Below are 15,839 nucleotides of genomic sequence, written 5' to 3' on the forward strand. Positions count from 1 at the left end.
ACTTTATATAAGTAGAATATATTATGAAATTGACATGTTATAATTAATTCAAATTAGTTATAACCTTAAGATATTATATGCAATCCCCATGATAATCACAAAGAAAACATCTATAGAATGTACACAAAAGAGAAGCACAGGGGAATCAGACATGTCCCTACAAAAATCCACTAAACACAAAAGAAGGCTTTAATGGAGAAAATGAGAGATGAAAAAGCTACAAGATGTACAGAAAACCAAAGCAAATGGCAGAAGTTCTTTCATATCAGTATTTATTTTTAGTGTAACTGGATTAAGCTCTCCAATTAAGAGTCATAGAGGCAGAACAGAAAAAAAAAAAAAAACATGATTCAACTCTATTCTGTTTTTAAGAAACTCAATTTAGATTTCAAACACAATTTGAAAGTATAGAAAAATATATTCCATTCAAGTGATAACTAAAGGTGAACTAGATATTATACTAATATAAGTCAAAATAGACTTTAACTCAAAAACTGTTATAAAAGGCAAAGAAAGGCATTATATGTTAATAAAAGTTCAATTCACCAAGAACATTGAACAAGTAAAATAAACACATATGCATCAAATATCAGAGCCCCAATATATATGATACAATAACAGATTTGAAGAGAAAAATAGACACTTATATAATAATAGAGACTTCAATATTCCCAACTTCAATATTGGGTAGAATGATAAAACAAAAGATTAATAAGGATTTAGAGAACTTAAACAATACTGTAGACCAATTAGATCTAACAGGCACACACAGATCATTCCACCTTATAACAGCAGAATACACATTTTTCTCAAAGGCACATGGAATATTGTCCAGTATAGTTAGGATACAACCGAGACTTAACATTTTGAAAAGGTTAAAATCATTCAAAGTACTTTGGTTACAATGGAATGAAGTTAGAACATGACCAAGTCTTAAAATTTTAAAAAGATTGAAATCCGCATAGGCGGGTGTTGAACAATGAGAACACATGGACACAGGGAGGGGAGCACTACACACTGGGTTCAGTCAGGGGGAAATAGGGGAGGGACGGTGGGGTTGGGGAGCTGGGGAGAGATAGCAAGGGGAGAGATGCCAGATGTAGGTGATGGGGAGGAAGGCAGCAAATCACACTGCCACGTGTGTACCTATGCAACAATCTTACATGTTCTTCACATGTACCCCAAAACCTAATATGCAATAAAATAAATAAATGGGAAAAAAAAGATTGAAATCATACAGGTCTTGAATATACCAAGTCTTAACATTTTAAAAAGATTGAAATTATACTAAGTAACTTGTCTGATTACAAGGGAATAAAACTAGAAATCAGTAAAAAGAGAAAACTAGAAAATTTAAAAATACATGGAAATTAAACACCTTTAAACGACCAATTCATTAAAGCAAAACAAGAAAAATTAGAAAATATTTTTAGACATGTGAAAACACATGCCTCATAAGATGCAGCAAAAGCAGTAATAGAAGAAAAATTTATATCTGTAAATGCATACATTTCAAAAGAAAAATGTATTAAGTCATTATCATTACTTTAAATGGTAAGAAGTTAGAAAAAAACTAATAGAATGAAGTGAGGAAAACAGTTCATAATCTCAATTGGTACAAAACAAAAAGAGAGAACATCTAATGAAAATCATCATTCTTTCTTGCTAAAATGTACCCAATAAACTAAGGATAAAAGATAAATTCCTCAACAAATTCATATCAAAAGTCCACAGAAAATATTCAATATTTTAAAATGAACAACATTTTCTCTAAAATCAGAAATAAGAAAATAATGCCTGCTTTGGTCTATTCTATTAAACATGTTACTGGATGTTCTAATAAGAGTGTTAGGAAAGGGAAAGAAAGAAAATGTATCTAAATTGGAAGGGAAGAATGAAAATGATCTCTGTTCGTAAATGGCATAATCTTAAATGCAGATAAGCATAAAGATTTCAGAAAAACTGTTGGAATTTAAGAAACAGATACAGCAAAGTTGCAGGACAGAAAATCAACATACGAATATTAGTTGCATTTTTACACATTAACAATGAACAATGTAAAAAGAAAATTAAGAAATAAATTACACCTACAGAAGTACCAAAAAGAAAAAAAAAATACTTACATATAAATGTAAACAAGTAGATAAAAGACTTATACATTGAAAGCTACAAAACATTATATATAAAAGATTAGATAAATGAAAAGACGTCTTGTTCATAGATTAGAAGACATAATAGTGTCAAGAGGACCACACTACCCAAAGTGATTTACAGATTCAATGCAATAACAATCAAAAATACCAAGTGTTTTCATTTTGTAGGAATAGAAAAATTCATACTGATGGTTATGTGAAATTTCAAGCAATTTCAACAGCCAAAGTTATCTTGAAAAATAAAAACAAAGATGAAGGAATCACACTTCCCAATTTTAAAAGGCATTACAAAGGTATAGTAGTCATAACAGTGTGGTGTTGGCTTAAGGACAGACATATAGGCCAATGCAATAGATAGAGAGCCTCAGAATAAATCCTTGCATATAAAGTCAATTGATTTTTAACAAAAGTGCCAAGGTCATTTAATGAAGGAAAGGACATTCCTTTCAACAAAGGGAACTTAAGAAAACTGGATATTCACAGGCAAAAGAATCATGTAAAACTTTTACCATATACCACATACAAAAACTTATTCAAAATGGATCGAAGACCTAAACTAAGAGGTAAAATTCCAAAACTCTTACAAAAAATAGCAAAATTACATGACATTGAATTCGATAGCAGTTGTTTACATATGAAATCAAAAGCATAGGAAATAAAATAATAAGCAAATTGAATTTCATCAAAATTAAAATGTTTTACATCAAAGAATGCTTTCAAGTGAAAATATTTGTAAGTCATATACCTGATAAGTGATTAATATCCAGAATACATAAATAACTTCTAAAATTTAACAAGAAAAAGAATGATTAAAGGACTTGAATAAACATTCTCCAAGGAAGATACACAAATGGGCAACACTCACTTGAAAAAATGCTCAGCATCACTCATTATTAGTGAAATGCAAGTCAAAACCACAACTAAGGACAACTTCACACCTATTACAATGATTCTTACTGAAAGAAAACAAAAGTATTAGAGCAAGTTGAAACAGAACTATTAGAAAGAAGTTAAATACCTTGTGCAATGCTAGTAGTAAGGTCAAATAGTACAGTCTTTGTTGAAAATAGTAGGGCAGTTCCCCAAAAAGGGAAACCTAGAAGTACTATACAATCCAGAAATTTCACTTCTGGGTAGAAACTTAAAAGGATTGAAAGCAAGGACTCAAAGAGAAAATTATACACTCATGTTCATAGAAGCATTATGTAAAATAGCCACAATGTAGAAACAACCCAAATGTCTGTCAATCATCAACAGATAAATGGATATAAAAAATATGCTATAAACATACAATGGAATACTATACAGTCAAAAAATAAATGAAATTCCTCTGAGACATGCTACACCATGGATAAACCATGAATGCGTGATGCTAAGTAAAAGGATGCAGACACAAAAGGAAAAATGTAGGATGATTTCACTTGTATGAGGTACCTAGAAAAGGCAATTAAATAAAAGCAGAAAGTAGAATAGAGGTTACTAGGGTTACCAGGGTAGGGGTAGGGAGTAAAGTGGGGGTGATATTTAGTGGGCACCAAGCTTCTGCTTTAGATGATAAAAATGCTCTGGAAATGAATAGTGGTGGTAACTGCACAACATTATGAATGTACTGAATGTCACTAAGATACACAGTTAAAAATGACTTACAGGTGTTTTATGGTACATATATTTTCCCACAATTAAAAATATTTTTTAAAAAAGAAAATACCTTTCTACTCCTTACCAACATATTACTAAGTCAAAAAAAAGGAGCTTTTTCCTGAAAATGTTCAAAACTCTCCTAGCATTAATAATTTGATCCAGCATTGAGTCAGAAGCAGCCTTAACAATTAGTTAAAAAAAAAAAGTAGTCACCTGTACATAGTGATTTTAAGTGCATACAGGTGACCAAATGGCTCTAGCTATTAGAGACAAAGGAATTTTTATTAAGCATTTGATATTTAGTTATTTTAACATTTGACAATAATGATGCAGCCCACGATCATCAAAATAGATGCAGAAAAAGGATTTGACAAAATCCAAAACACATCCATGATTAGAAAACTCTCAACAGACTAATGAAAGGAAGTGTCCTGAACTTGCTAAAGGCATCATCATAAAACCTACAGCTAGCATTATACTTAATGCTGAAAGATTGAATGCATTCCCTGAAAGATGGGAAAAAAAGCTAGGATTTCTGTTGTCACCAATCCTACTTAACATTTTAATTGAGTTTGTAACCAGTATATAATGGCAAATAATAATAATAGAAATAAAGACATGTACATTTGAAAGTATGAAGTACAATTGTCTTTATTCACAGATGATGTCATCATATACATAAAAAGTCTTAAGGAAGCCACAATACAACTACTAAACCAAATCAGAAAGGTCGGCATGTTTACCTATATAAGGTTGATATACAAAAGTAATTGTATTTTCAAATACAAAGAATAATCCAAAAGTAAAATTAATTATATTCATAAAATTATCAAAAAAGAATGGAATGCTTATGAATAAATATAATAAAAAGTACAAAATGTATAACATGATAACTACAAAACATTGCTATTACACATCTAAAGAAGACTTAACTAAATGGAGAGCTATTCCACATGTTTGAATGGGAAAATTAATGCTTTTATGATGTCAATTCTTTCCTAAATTGATTTACAAATTTAACACACACCCTATCAAAATCTCAGCAAGTTGGTCTTTTTGTTGTTGCTGCTGTTTGCAAAAATGGACAAGCTGATTCTAAAATTTATAAAGAATTACAAAGAACCTAGAATAGCCAAAATTACTTTGAAAAAGAATAAAATTGGACTCAGACTTCCAGAAATCAAAATTACTATAAATCCACACTAAGCAAGATAGAATGCTGCTAGTGTGAGGATAAACATATAGATCAATGGTACAGAATTGAGAGTCCTGAAATAAACACATTTATGGTCAAATAATTTTTCTAAAGGTGTCGCGGCAATTCAATGAGGAAAGAATAGCCTTTTATATAACTAATAGAGGGACGATTGAATGTCTACATGTCAAAAGACTGATGTAGACCTGTGTGTCCTATCACACAACTAACTCAAACATAACTCAGAGACCTCATATAAAAACCAAAATCATAAAATATCCAGAAGAAAACACACGAGAAAATATCTGTTAACCTTAGTTTAAGGAGATGCCAAAAGTGAAACTTATAACAAGAAAAAAGGAAGATAAACTGAATTTCATCATAATTAAACATTTTAAGCTTTGAAAGGTATTACCAAAAAAGTTAAAAGACAAGACATAAAGTGAAAGAAAATACTTACAAATCACATATAGGATAAATGACTAGTTACAAGACTATATCTAGAACTGTTACAATTCAATAATAAAAAACAAATGAACAACCCAATGTGAAAATGAGTAAAATATTTGGATAGATATTTCACCAAAGAAGATACACGAATGACCAATGATCACATGAAAAGTTATAAACATTATTAGTTATTAAGAAAATGAAAAATTAAAACAACAATTAGATGCCACTTTACACCTATCAGAAGGGTTTTTTTTCCTCTCTCTCTTTTGGAGAAAAGATGACACCAAATGTTGACCAAGATATGGAAAAACCAAAACCCTCATAAATTGCTGGGGGAAATGTACAATGGTTAAGCCACTTTGAAAAAGTTTAGCAGTTATTTAAAAAGTTAGCATAAACTTATCAAATAACCCACACATTTAATTCTGAGAAATCTAAGAGGAAAGGAAACACACACCCACACAAAGACTTGCATAGGAAAGTTTATTTTTATAGCAGCATTCTTCATAGAAGTTTCAAATTGGAAGCAATACATATTTCCTTCAACTGTTCAATAAACAAAATGAAAGGTAACCATATAAAAATTGGATACCATTCAGCAATAAAATGGACAAGTTATCGGTAGATGCTAAGTCATGAATGAACTTCAGAATATCATGCTAAGTGAACAGAGTCAGATGGAAAAGACCATATTGGTATGATTCCATTTGTAAGAAAAACTTAGTAAAGGCTAATATATAAATACAAGTAGTAGATTAGTGACTGAAATGTTCTAAAACTGGATTGTGGTGATGATTGCACAACTCTATAAATTTACTCAGAATTGATATATACATATACACACACACACAACTAGAACTGTATATATAGCTACTTATTAAAATTTATTTTCCCTTAGGCCAGGTGCAGCGGCTCATACCTGTAATCCCTGCAATTTGGGGAGCTGAAGCAGGAGGATCACATCACTTGAGACTTAGATTTAGTGACCGGGCTGGGTGTATTAGTCTATTTCATACTGCTATAAAGAATTCCTCAAGACTGAGTAACCTGTAAAAGAAAGAGGTTTAATTGACTATCGTTAAATATCCTGGAGAAGCCACAGGATACTTAAAATCATGGTGGAAGATGAAGAGGAAGCAAGACACCTTCCTCACAAGGCTACAGGAAAGAGAATTGCTGAGAGAAGGAGGAAGAGCTGCTTATAAGACCATCAGATTTTGTGAGACTCACTCACTATCATGAAAACAGCATGGGGGAACTCCCCCCATAATTTAATTACCTCCACCTTGTCTCTCCCTTGATATGTAGGATTCTGGGATTTACAATTCAAGATGAAATTTGGGTGGGGATGCAAAGTCTAACCATTTCACTGAGCAACATAGCAAGACCCCGTATCTATAAATAATACAAATTTAGGGGGCTGTGGTGGCGTGTGCTTGTAGTTTCAGCTACTTGGAACCATGGAAGCTGAGGCAGAAAGATGACTTGACCCTGGTGGGTCAAGGATGTGGTGAGCTGTGATGGTGTCACTACACTCTAGCCTAGGCAACAGAATCAGACCTTGTCTCAAAAAAAATTTAAAAATAAATAATAAATAAATAAACAAAAAATTCCCATTCCTCTACCACTAGAAAAAATATTATTTTCATGTACTAGTATGGAGTTTGCACTCATTGTGTTTGCTTTCTCATTGTTAATCATGAATATATATTCCAATATCACAGGAGTCTATGATGCTGCTCAAACCAATAACTATACTGCAAGGTAAGTAAAATAAGAAGGGAACAGCCAAAAATCATAAAAATTTCATGGAAGGGAGCACATCCCCATGGTGTTCAGGAAAGCATTAAGATAGTGGAACTAACAAGGACCAAGAAAAACAAGAAGATACAGTCTTCATCATTTGAGATGGATAGTAGATATCTAGATATATATAAGAAAAAGCACAGAGTAAAATATGCTCAGTGTATATTCAGAAAACAGCCATCCCTGCAATTTTCAATCAGTAGGGCTTGGAAATAATAGTTGCCATCATTGGAAAAAGGAATTGAGACCTTGAACTCCAACTGGTGGAAAAGCACCATACACTTTAGGAGGATCTCCTGAATGAATGAAAGGATCTCATTAGGAAGCAAAGTTGCCTTATTTATTAGTGTACTAGTCTGTTTTTACACTGCTAATAAAGACACACCCAAGACTGGGTAATGGAGGTTAAATGGACTTACAGTTTCACATGACTGAGGAGGCCTCACAATCAGGGCAGAAGTCCAGGAGGAGCAAGTCACATCTTACATGGATGGCAGCAGGCAAAGAGAGAACTTGTGTAGGGAAACTCCACCTTATAAAACCAGCAGATCTTGTCAGACTTATTCACTATCATGTGAACAGCATGGGAAAGACCCACCACATGAATCAATTACATCCCACTGGGTCCCTCCCATAACATGTGGGAATCATGGGAGCTACAGTTCAAGGTGAGATTTGGGTGGGGACACAGCCAAACCATATTAGTAAGGAATGTACGTCCCATTTGAAGAGATATTCTTATTTCAAAGGTTCCTGAAGCTTTGTTTTCTAATAATTATATTTTAAAATCTGTTGTGAGTCCTCATCTTACTTTCATAGAAGTTACCAAATTATTGTTATAGCATATATTTGGCACAAAGCAATGTTTTCATGTATAGTCATCTTTGCATGCAATAAAAAATTTATGTAGAATTGATTTAAAATTGGTAGTTGATAAAAGTAAAGTCACAGAACTCTTTAAAATATATCATTAAATATGGGGTATTACAAAGAGATGCTCAGGAGCCCTATATTCCTCTTTTTACAATAATTTAAGAGAAAAGTCTTTGTCTTCTGAACTTGCTTTAAAAAAGAGACCAAACGAAATACAGCCAGTGGGATATCTGAGTATAAAATATCTATCAAGAAGTATACTTTTCTTTCCAAAAATGAATGTCTGCTATTTTGTAAGTTAATGAAATAAAAATTCCGTTATTGCCTTTCCTATGTCTTTGTGAGAACTGCAAAATATCACTAAACAAGATTTTTCCTCTATTTACGTGAATTAGTTGAGAAGTAAGATTTTTAATTGTCTGCTAAATGCCACCAAAAATGTATATTTTATACTACCTATTCAAGGTCTTTTTATCTTTTTATTCAATACCAGTGATAATTATTTTTTAGAACTTAATCAGTGGAAATTCCAATGTATTAAGACCTAAAAAACAAGAAAAGATGTTGTGCTTAGTAATTGTTATTATATTTATTTTTAAACTTAGAGATAAGTATTGAGTACAGATTATTTCTAATATCATATGTATCCCTAAATATACATTATTATTACCAATATTGACTACTTTATTGATATATTTGCACCTCTTTCTAAGCAAAGTTCTATGACTTCTCACAATATATTTTCTTGCCTATAGGCAGCTCCAAACAATGTATTTTATCATTCTAATTCACTACAATTATTAGAAGACCCAATAATAAACCTGTTTTATTGATGTATGTTGAAGACATTTATGGAGTTAGGAACATTTTCTAAAAAGCACAGAAGGAGACAGTGAGCTACATTTTATAAAGAGTAATTCTCCTAGTCTAGATAAAATAATGGAAATAGCAATTAGTTTATTTAGTAAACTTATTCTACTTTTAGGGCTTAGTATTAATAATACTAAGTGAATTTAATAATAATGTTTTGGTCATTTAAAAAATTTTGACTTGATTTTAACTTGTGATTCTTGAAAGGATAGCTTTCTTTATGACAAAATTTAGTCCATATCTAGCTTAATACAAAATATAAAAAATGAAACAAATACTTATGATCTGAAAATCAAGAAAGAATAGTTGTGGGCAGGACTCATTTAGGTCCTCTTTTTTGGGCAAACTTTAGTATCTCCTGCTGTACTTTCTAGAAAATGTTCCTAACTCCATGTTTCCAACATATGTTAATAAAACAGATCTATAATCTGGTCTTCTAATAATTTTAGTGAATGAAAGAGAAAAATATTGAGTGAGTTACCTTTAGAGCTTTTATTAATACCTAAAATATACATTTGTCTGCAATGTCTGCCTAAAAAATTAGTTACCAAGAGCTAGTGAACCTTAAAATCAGTTTGTTTTAATTACATACAGAAGTAATATTAGTTGATAGTGTCAGTATATCTGTGAGAGACACCAGATACATTGAAACATAAAATATAAAATAAAGAACAAACACAAAGTTTGTGTTTAATTAAAGCAACATAGATAATCTAATAGTAAATTTTACAAGACAGAATAATCGAAACATATTCAGTCCCTTTGGAAGATTTTTATATTATTTCCAACAGGATCTGTTCACACACAAAAATTCAATTCAGTTTATTAACAGGTAGCATATCATCTCTAAATGAAGCTCATTGCAATCTAAAATGGACCCTGAATGAAGCTAATGAGCAAGCTACTGCCTGATATCGACAATTAATCAGGCATAAAAGCATTTAGGATCAGGACCCACTGACAAGCATGTATACTCATACAGATTTCAGTGAAACATGGTATGTGAACATATTTGTCTAATTGTACACTGGGTTTTCGAACAAATTCCCACCAAAACACTTAATTATCTGCAGAGGTGATGCATCCATTTCAGAATATGTAGGAAGCTTTTTGGTTGCCTGTAACCATATATAATGGATTAAATGAAGTTTAATAAGCTTTGGTGCCAGTTTTTCCATTTTAATTGCTATAGCAACCTGAAGCCAAAGTTGGATCACTAGATAGAGTAACTGAGCAATTAAAAGCAACATCTTTGTCCTTTGATAGAATTATCCTTGGCCCTTAAGGAAAAAAGAAAAAAGAAAAGTATTCAAAATAAATGAAAATTTGGAACATGACAAAAGTATCTCTTTACATGTAAATTGGGGAATTATACATTAGTTAGCATTTATGTTTCTCCTTTTAAAGTTTATAGTTGAAAATATTCAAAATGAAGACTATCAACTTTAAACATAAGAAATGAGTTATCACAAATATGAATGAGTATATCTCATGAATAATAAATCACTCACAGCTGATTTCACCCTGACATATGGAAAAGAGGAAACAAAAACACATACCTGTTGTATGGTTCTTTGCTTTTAAAAATAAAATATCATTCATTTTTGAAGTTATTATGTAATATTTAAGGGACCTATGTGTTTAATTTCTCTAATAGGTCAAATTGTAGAATAATCTCTCCTCTGCTCCCGTTCCAATATGTGATTTTTTTTCCATCTCCTTATAGTTTATTTAAAATTTTTAATTCCTGAAACAATAAAAGGAAAACACAAAATTTGTTTTTTAACTCTGGTAAATATAGCCTTTGCATGCTGTTGAAGATAAAATAGTTCCAGGTGTTTTTGACTGAGATCTTTAGTTATAGATAGGTTCTTTGCTTTCGAATACAATATCATACTAATAGTTTATGGTGATTTGATCTTTCTTAGTTTAGAAGCTTGCTTTTCTCTTTCAAAGGGAAATCAACAAAAAGTATTGCTTCCTTGCAAATTGACAGGAAGGTTTCCAGCATAATAAGAGTGCAGAAAAAAAAAACAACTTAATTCAAGGATAAAACTGTGAATAAGTAGAAGAGAAGACTATGCCAGGAAAAGAGATGGAGGCAGAGGCCCAATGGAGTAAATAATTTTGGAAGAAACTAAATATTGGTATAGATGTTTTCCAGAATATAGAGAAACATAAGCTACAATGGACAATTTCCTTAATGTTATGCCATATAGAAATGCAAATTTACATACAAGTAAATTAACAGATAGTTATTTACTGTATAAAAGTTCTCATAATATTATTTCTTTATAGATTTAGCTCCTATATTTCACTTAAAATGAGAACACAATTGTTAAATATGGTTTACACATTAAGTCTCTGAGACAGAAATACATGTCTTCTAAGAGAATGACCTAATTCAAATTCCAAATTAAACCAATAATTTTAAGTAAATGCATATTCTGGTCATCTCTCTTCATGTAATCTCTCCAAACCTGTCAATAAAATAGCAACACAAATATAAACAAAAAGAAAACAGCAATAAAAACTGATATTCATAGCCATCCTATTATCAAAATTTGGAAGCTACAAAACTTACAGAGTTGAGAGAAGAATCACATGTGCATTTTGCTTAAGATAATACAAATACTATAGTTTGATGAGGATGCAGAGATAATTTATTTATTGCTTACAGCTTGGATGATGGCTCATAATCCATAATAGACATTGAGAAAACAAACCAGATACAATAAAAGAGCTGAGGGTTGCTACGTCCCTTCCAATTTCCTCCTCCCATAATCAACTTCTCCTTAAATTCATTCAGAAATGACAACTTCATCTCTCAGAAAACCACAGATCAGATGCAGAAAAGTAATCCTTGGATAAATTATATCATGGGAGATACATAGCTCAGCTACAAAGTCCAGTGAGGCAACAGACCGAAACAGAAAGAGTCATGGGAAAACTTGATGCTGAAATTAGAATTCCTAGCATTGACTGTTACTTCTGTGGGTGTTGGAGCTGATGCCTCTTGGATTAACAGAGCTTATTTACTTAAAATGTACTTTCAGCTCTGGGGTACATCGCACATCCTGCAGGGTTGCTGCATATGTACTCAAATGCCATGGTGGTTTGCAGTCTCCTTCCACCAGTCACCTACATCAGGCATTTCTCCCAGTGTTTTCCCTCCCCGGCCTCCCTGCTCTCTGCTGCCCCTCCCCAGCCCCCAGCCCCCAACCTACCCCAGTGTGTGATGTTCCCCTCCCTATGCCCAAGTGTTCTCATTGTTCAACACCCTCCTGTGAGTGAGAACATTCAGTGTTTGATTTTCTGTTCTTGTGTCAGTTTGCTAAGAATGATGGTTTCCAGATTCAAAGAACACAAACTCATCATTTTTTATGGCTGCATAGTATTCCATGGTGTATATGTGCCACATTTTCTTTATCCAGTCTATCATTGATGGGCATTTGGGTTGGTTCTAGGTCTTTGCTATTGTAAACAGTGCTGCAATGAACATACATGTGCATGTGTCTCTATAGTAGAATGATTTATAATCCCTTGGGTATATACCCAGTAATGAGATTGCTGGGTCAAATGGAATTTCTATTTTTAGATCCTTGAGGAATTGCCACACTGTCTTCCACAATGGTTAAACTAATTTACACTCCCACCAACAGTGTAAAAGTGTTCCTTTTTCTCTACAACCTCTCCAGCATCTGTTGTCTCCAGATTTTTAATGAACACCATTGTAACTGGTGTGAGATGGTATCTCAATGTGATTTTGATTTGCATTTCTCTGGTGACCAGTGATGATGGGCATTTTTTCATAAGTTTGTTGGCCATACAAGTGTCTTCTTTTGAAAAGTGTCTGTTCGTGTACTTCACCCACTTTTTGATGGGGTTGTGTGTTTTTTTCTTGCAAATCTGCTTTAGTTCTTTGCAGATTCTGGATAGTAGCCTTTTGTCAAATGGATAGATAGCAAAAGTTTTTTCCCATTCTGTTGGTTGCTGGTTCGCTCTATTGATTGTTTCTTCTGTTGTGCAGAAACTCTTAAGTTTAATTATCCCATTTGTCTGTTTTGGCTTTTGGATGCATTTTTAGGATGCATAAAAGGAAATTACCTGTCTATGAAGGTCAATTTGGTGTGCTTCTCAAAAATACAAACAAAAAAAGGAGGAAAAACAAAAACATTCTGAATTCTAGCAATTATTATTTTTAGGAATTTATCCTACAAATATGTTCACTCCTGAGAAAGAGACTTACATACAAAGCCTATTTGAAAGAATTGTTTGTACTATTAAAAGACTGAACACAACTAGATCTGGAAGGAAACAATAAATTATGCAAATCCATTTAGTGCAACATCCTGTAGCTATTAAAACTGGGGAACAATTAAGGGAGATTGAAAGACATTGAGGGATATAGTCATATTAAAACAAGGAATGATTTCTAAGATAGATAATTTTGTAAAACAAATCAAGTTGCCAAAAGTGTATAATAAAGTATATTTCTGTAGATACTTACACATGTATAGAAATACAAAAGCTAAATTAAATCCACCTGAAAATCAATGAAATCATAGAATTTTGTGAGACTTCTGAATGAGTTATGTGAAGGACAAGAATCATTGCTCTCTCAGAATGAAGAAGAAATTGGCAATGAGATGAAAATTATAAAAGAATATTGGCATGGAAGAGTGAGAAGAGACAACCCAAGAGGATTTCTTGTTCTTAAGATCCCAGAAAAAAAATATAAAATCAATAACATAATGAAAGAATAATTTCTTAAGCCAAAGAATTAGGCAACATTGCAAACCTATGGAATCCATACTTTGAATTTAGGAACAAAAAATAGAGTATTTTAGTTTTCTAGGTAGGTAAGAAATACCTACATAGGAGAAAATATGATTTTAAACTTCACTTCTGAAACATTATTTTTAAACCAATATCAAAATATTAATATAAAATAATTGCCATGTAAATATAAAATAATTGCCATGATTTTGAAACTATGTTTTGCCTAAATTATTAATCACATTGGACATTAATTTTGGACATACATGAGTAACAATAGGATAATCCCAGAAAAAGCATATATACACACGCAAATGATAAAACATATCATAGAATGTTTAAAAACAAAAACATTGATCAGTTCAACTAAAAAGAGCAAAGCTGGCAATATTATTTCATGCAAAATAAATGCATTTTCATGACAAAAATATTGAACTCTTTATATATATATACAAAAATTTTATGAAGATTATAACTATTAATATTTGTGTGCTAAATTAGCATAACACTATTAGAAAAATAAGGGTAAACATAAGGTAAGAAACATGTAATTGCTTTGAGAAATTCTACCTCCATCTTTGTCTTTCTTCGATAAGGCAATAAATCAAAGCTAAATACTTGAAAAATATAATCCATAAGACTAGATTTCTACATATACATAAACAGCTCAACCACGGAAAATATCCTTTTCGCTAAGTTTACATGAAAATTGAGCCTTCCCAAAATATAATTACCTTCACTCCCATATAATGTAAAACATACTCTATGAAACAAATACAAGCTAGAAAATAATAATTAATATTTTTAACCATAACAAAAATAAGCATTTTAACATTTAGAAATTAAATATTTATGGAGCCAATGATGGAATTTAAGAATGTTAAAGAAATATAATGTGAGAATGTGAGAAATGTTATGCTAAAGAAGAGAGTAGATCCAAAATGCAGTCACTCATGCTGAAGTTTCATTCCACCGAAATGAAACCTAAAATTTTGAGCTTTCATAAAATCAGTCACAAAATCACAGCAAAATTATGTTACTCCAACAATATTTTACTTTCATCCCTATTTAAAAATTAACCTCAAAATGACCAATTTGCTATTCTTTTCTTGTTTCTTCTTTTCTACACATTTTTTGCACATGTAAAGCTTATTCCTCAGTTTAGTTCACTAAAGCTCCTTTTTATTTTGTAGACAGGATAATACCCAGTTTATGAATTGCTAATAAAAAGCCAATTAGAACTTTGAAACTTAATTTGTGGAAATGTTATTTACAGTGACAATCATACATTATTAAAGAAATAACAAAAAAAATTACAACATGTGAAATCTATGGGAAACTTCCCAAATGAGACAGTATCCTTTGTTTTAGATATTTATTTTAAGGAAATAATAAAAATAATTCAGAGCCAAATCTGAATATTATAAAGAACTGGACTTTTGTATACTATGGTGTTGTTTGCTTTACTTTTCTGTTTATGTTTTTAATAGATTTTATGTATTTTAATTAATAAACCTTATTTTTTAGAGCAGTTTTAGGCTCACAGAAAAAGTACATGGGAAGTAAAGAGAATTCCCATATATTCCCATTCCTACACATGCACATCTTCCCCCAGTATTGACATCCCATGTTACAGTGGTACATTTTTTAGAATCGATTAAGTTACATTGGCACAACATTATAATCCAAAGTTCTTAACTTACATGAACATTCACTCACGGTGTTCTACAAATGTATAATAACAAGTGTTGTCCATTCTAGTATCATTCAGAAGAGTTTCACTGCCCCCAGATTCCTCTCTGCTCTGCCTGTTTACTCTTCCATTCCACCTAACCCCAGGCAACTACTGATCTTTCACTGCCTCCATTCTTTTGCTTTTCCAGAATGTCATACAGTTAGAATCATACAGTACATAGTCTTTTTAGATGGGCTTCTTTCACCCAATATGTGTTTGAAATGTTCTCAACACAAAGAAATGACAAATGTTTGAAATCATGAATATCCTAAATATCCTGATGTGGTCATTATATATTGTATGCATGTTTCAAAATATCATATGTACCCCATAA

The 15,839-nt window shown here is 31.7% G+C and overlaps 1 long non-coding RNA gene across 1 annotated transcript in view; it reads left to right on the forward strand.

Annotated features, from left to right (window-relative positions):
* Positions 1 to 12,162, forward strand: part of LOC116534819 — a 99,823-nt gene extending 87,661 nt beyond the window's left edge. Inside the window, exons 3-4 of the long non-coding RNA XR_004261884.1 lie at positions 7,167 to 7,206; positions 11,801 to 12,162. This is a non-coding gene — a long non-coding RNA (uncharacterized LOC116534819). The remainder of the gene's footprint in view (positions 1 to 7,166; positions 7,207 to 11,800) is intronic.
* Positions 12,163 to 15,839: the final 3,677 nt, after the last annotated feature.

Source organism: Sapajus apella, unplaced genomic scaffold, assembly GCF_009761245.1.
Source record: "Sapajus apella isolate SASKATOON/1434 unplaced genomic scaffold, GSC_monkey_1.0 scaffold89, whole genome shotgun sequence".
NCBI lineage: Eukaryota > Metazoa > Chordata > Mammalia > Primates > Cebidae > Sapajus > Sapajus apella.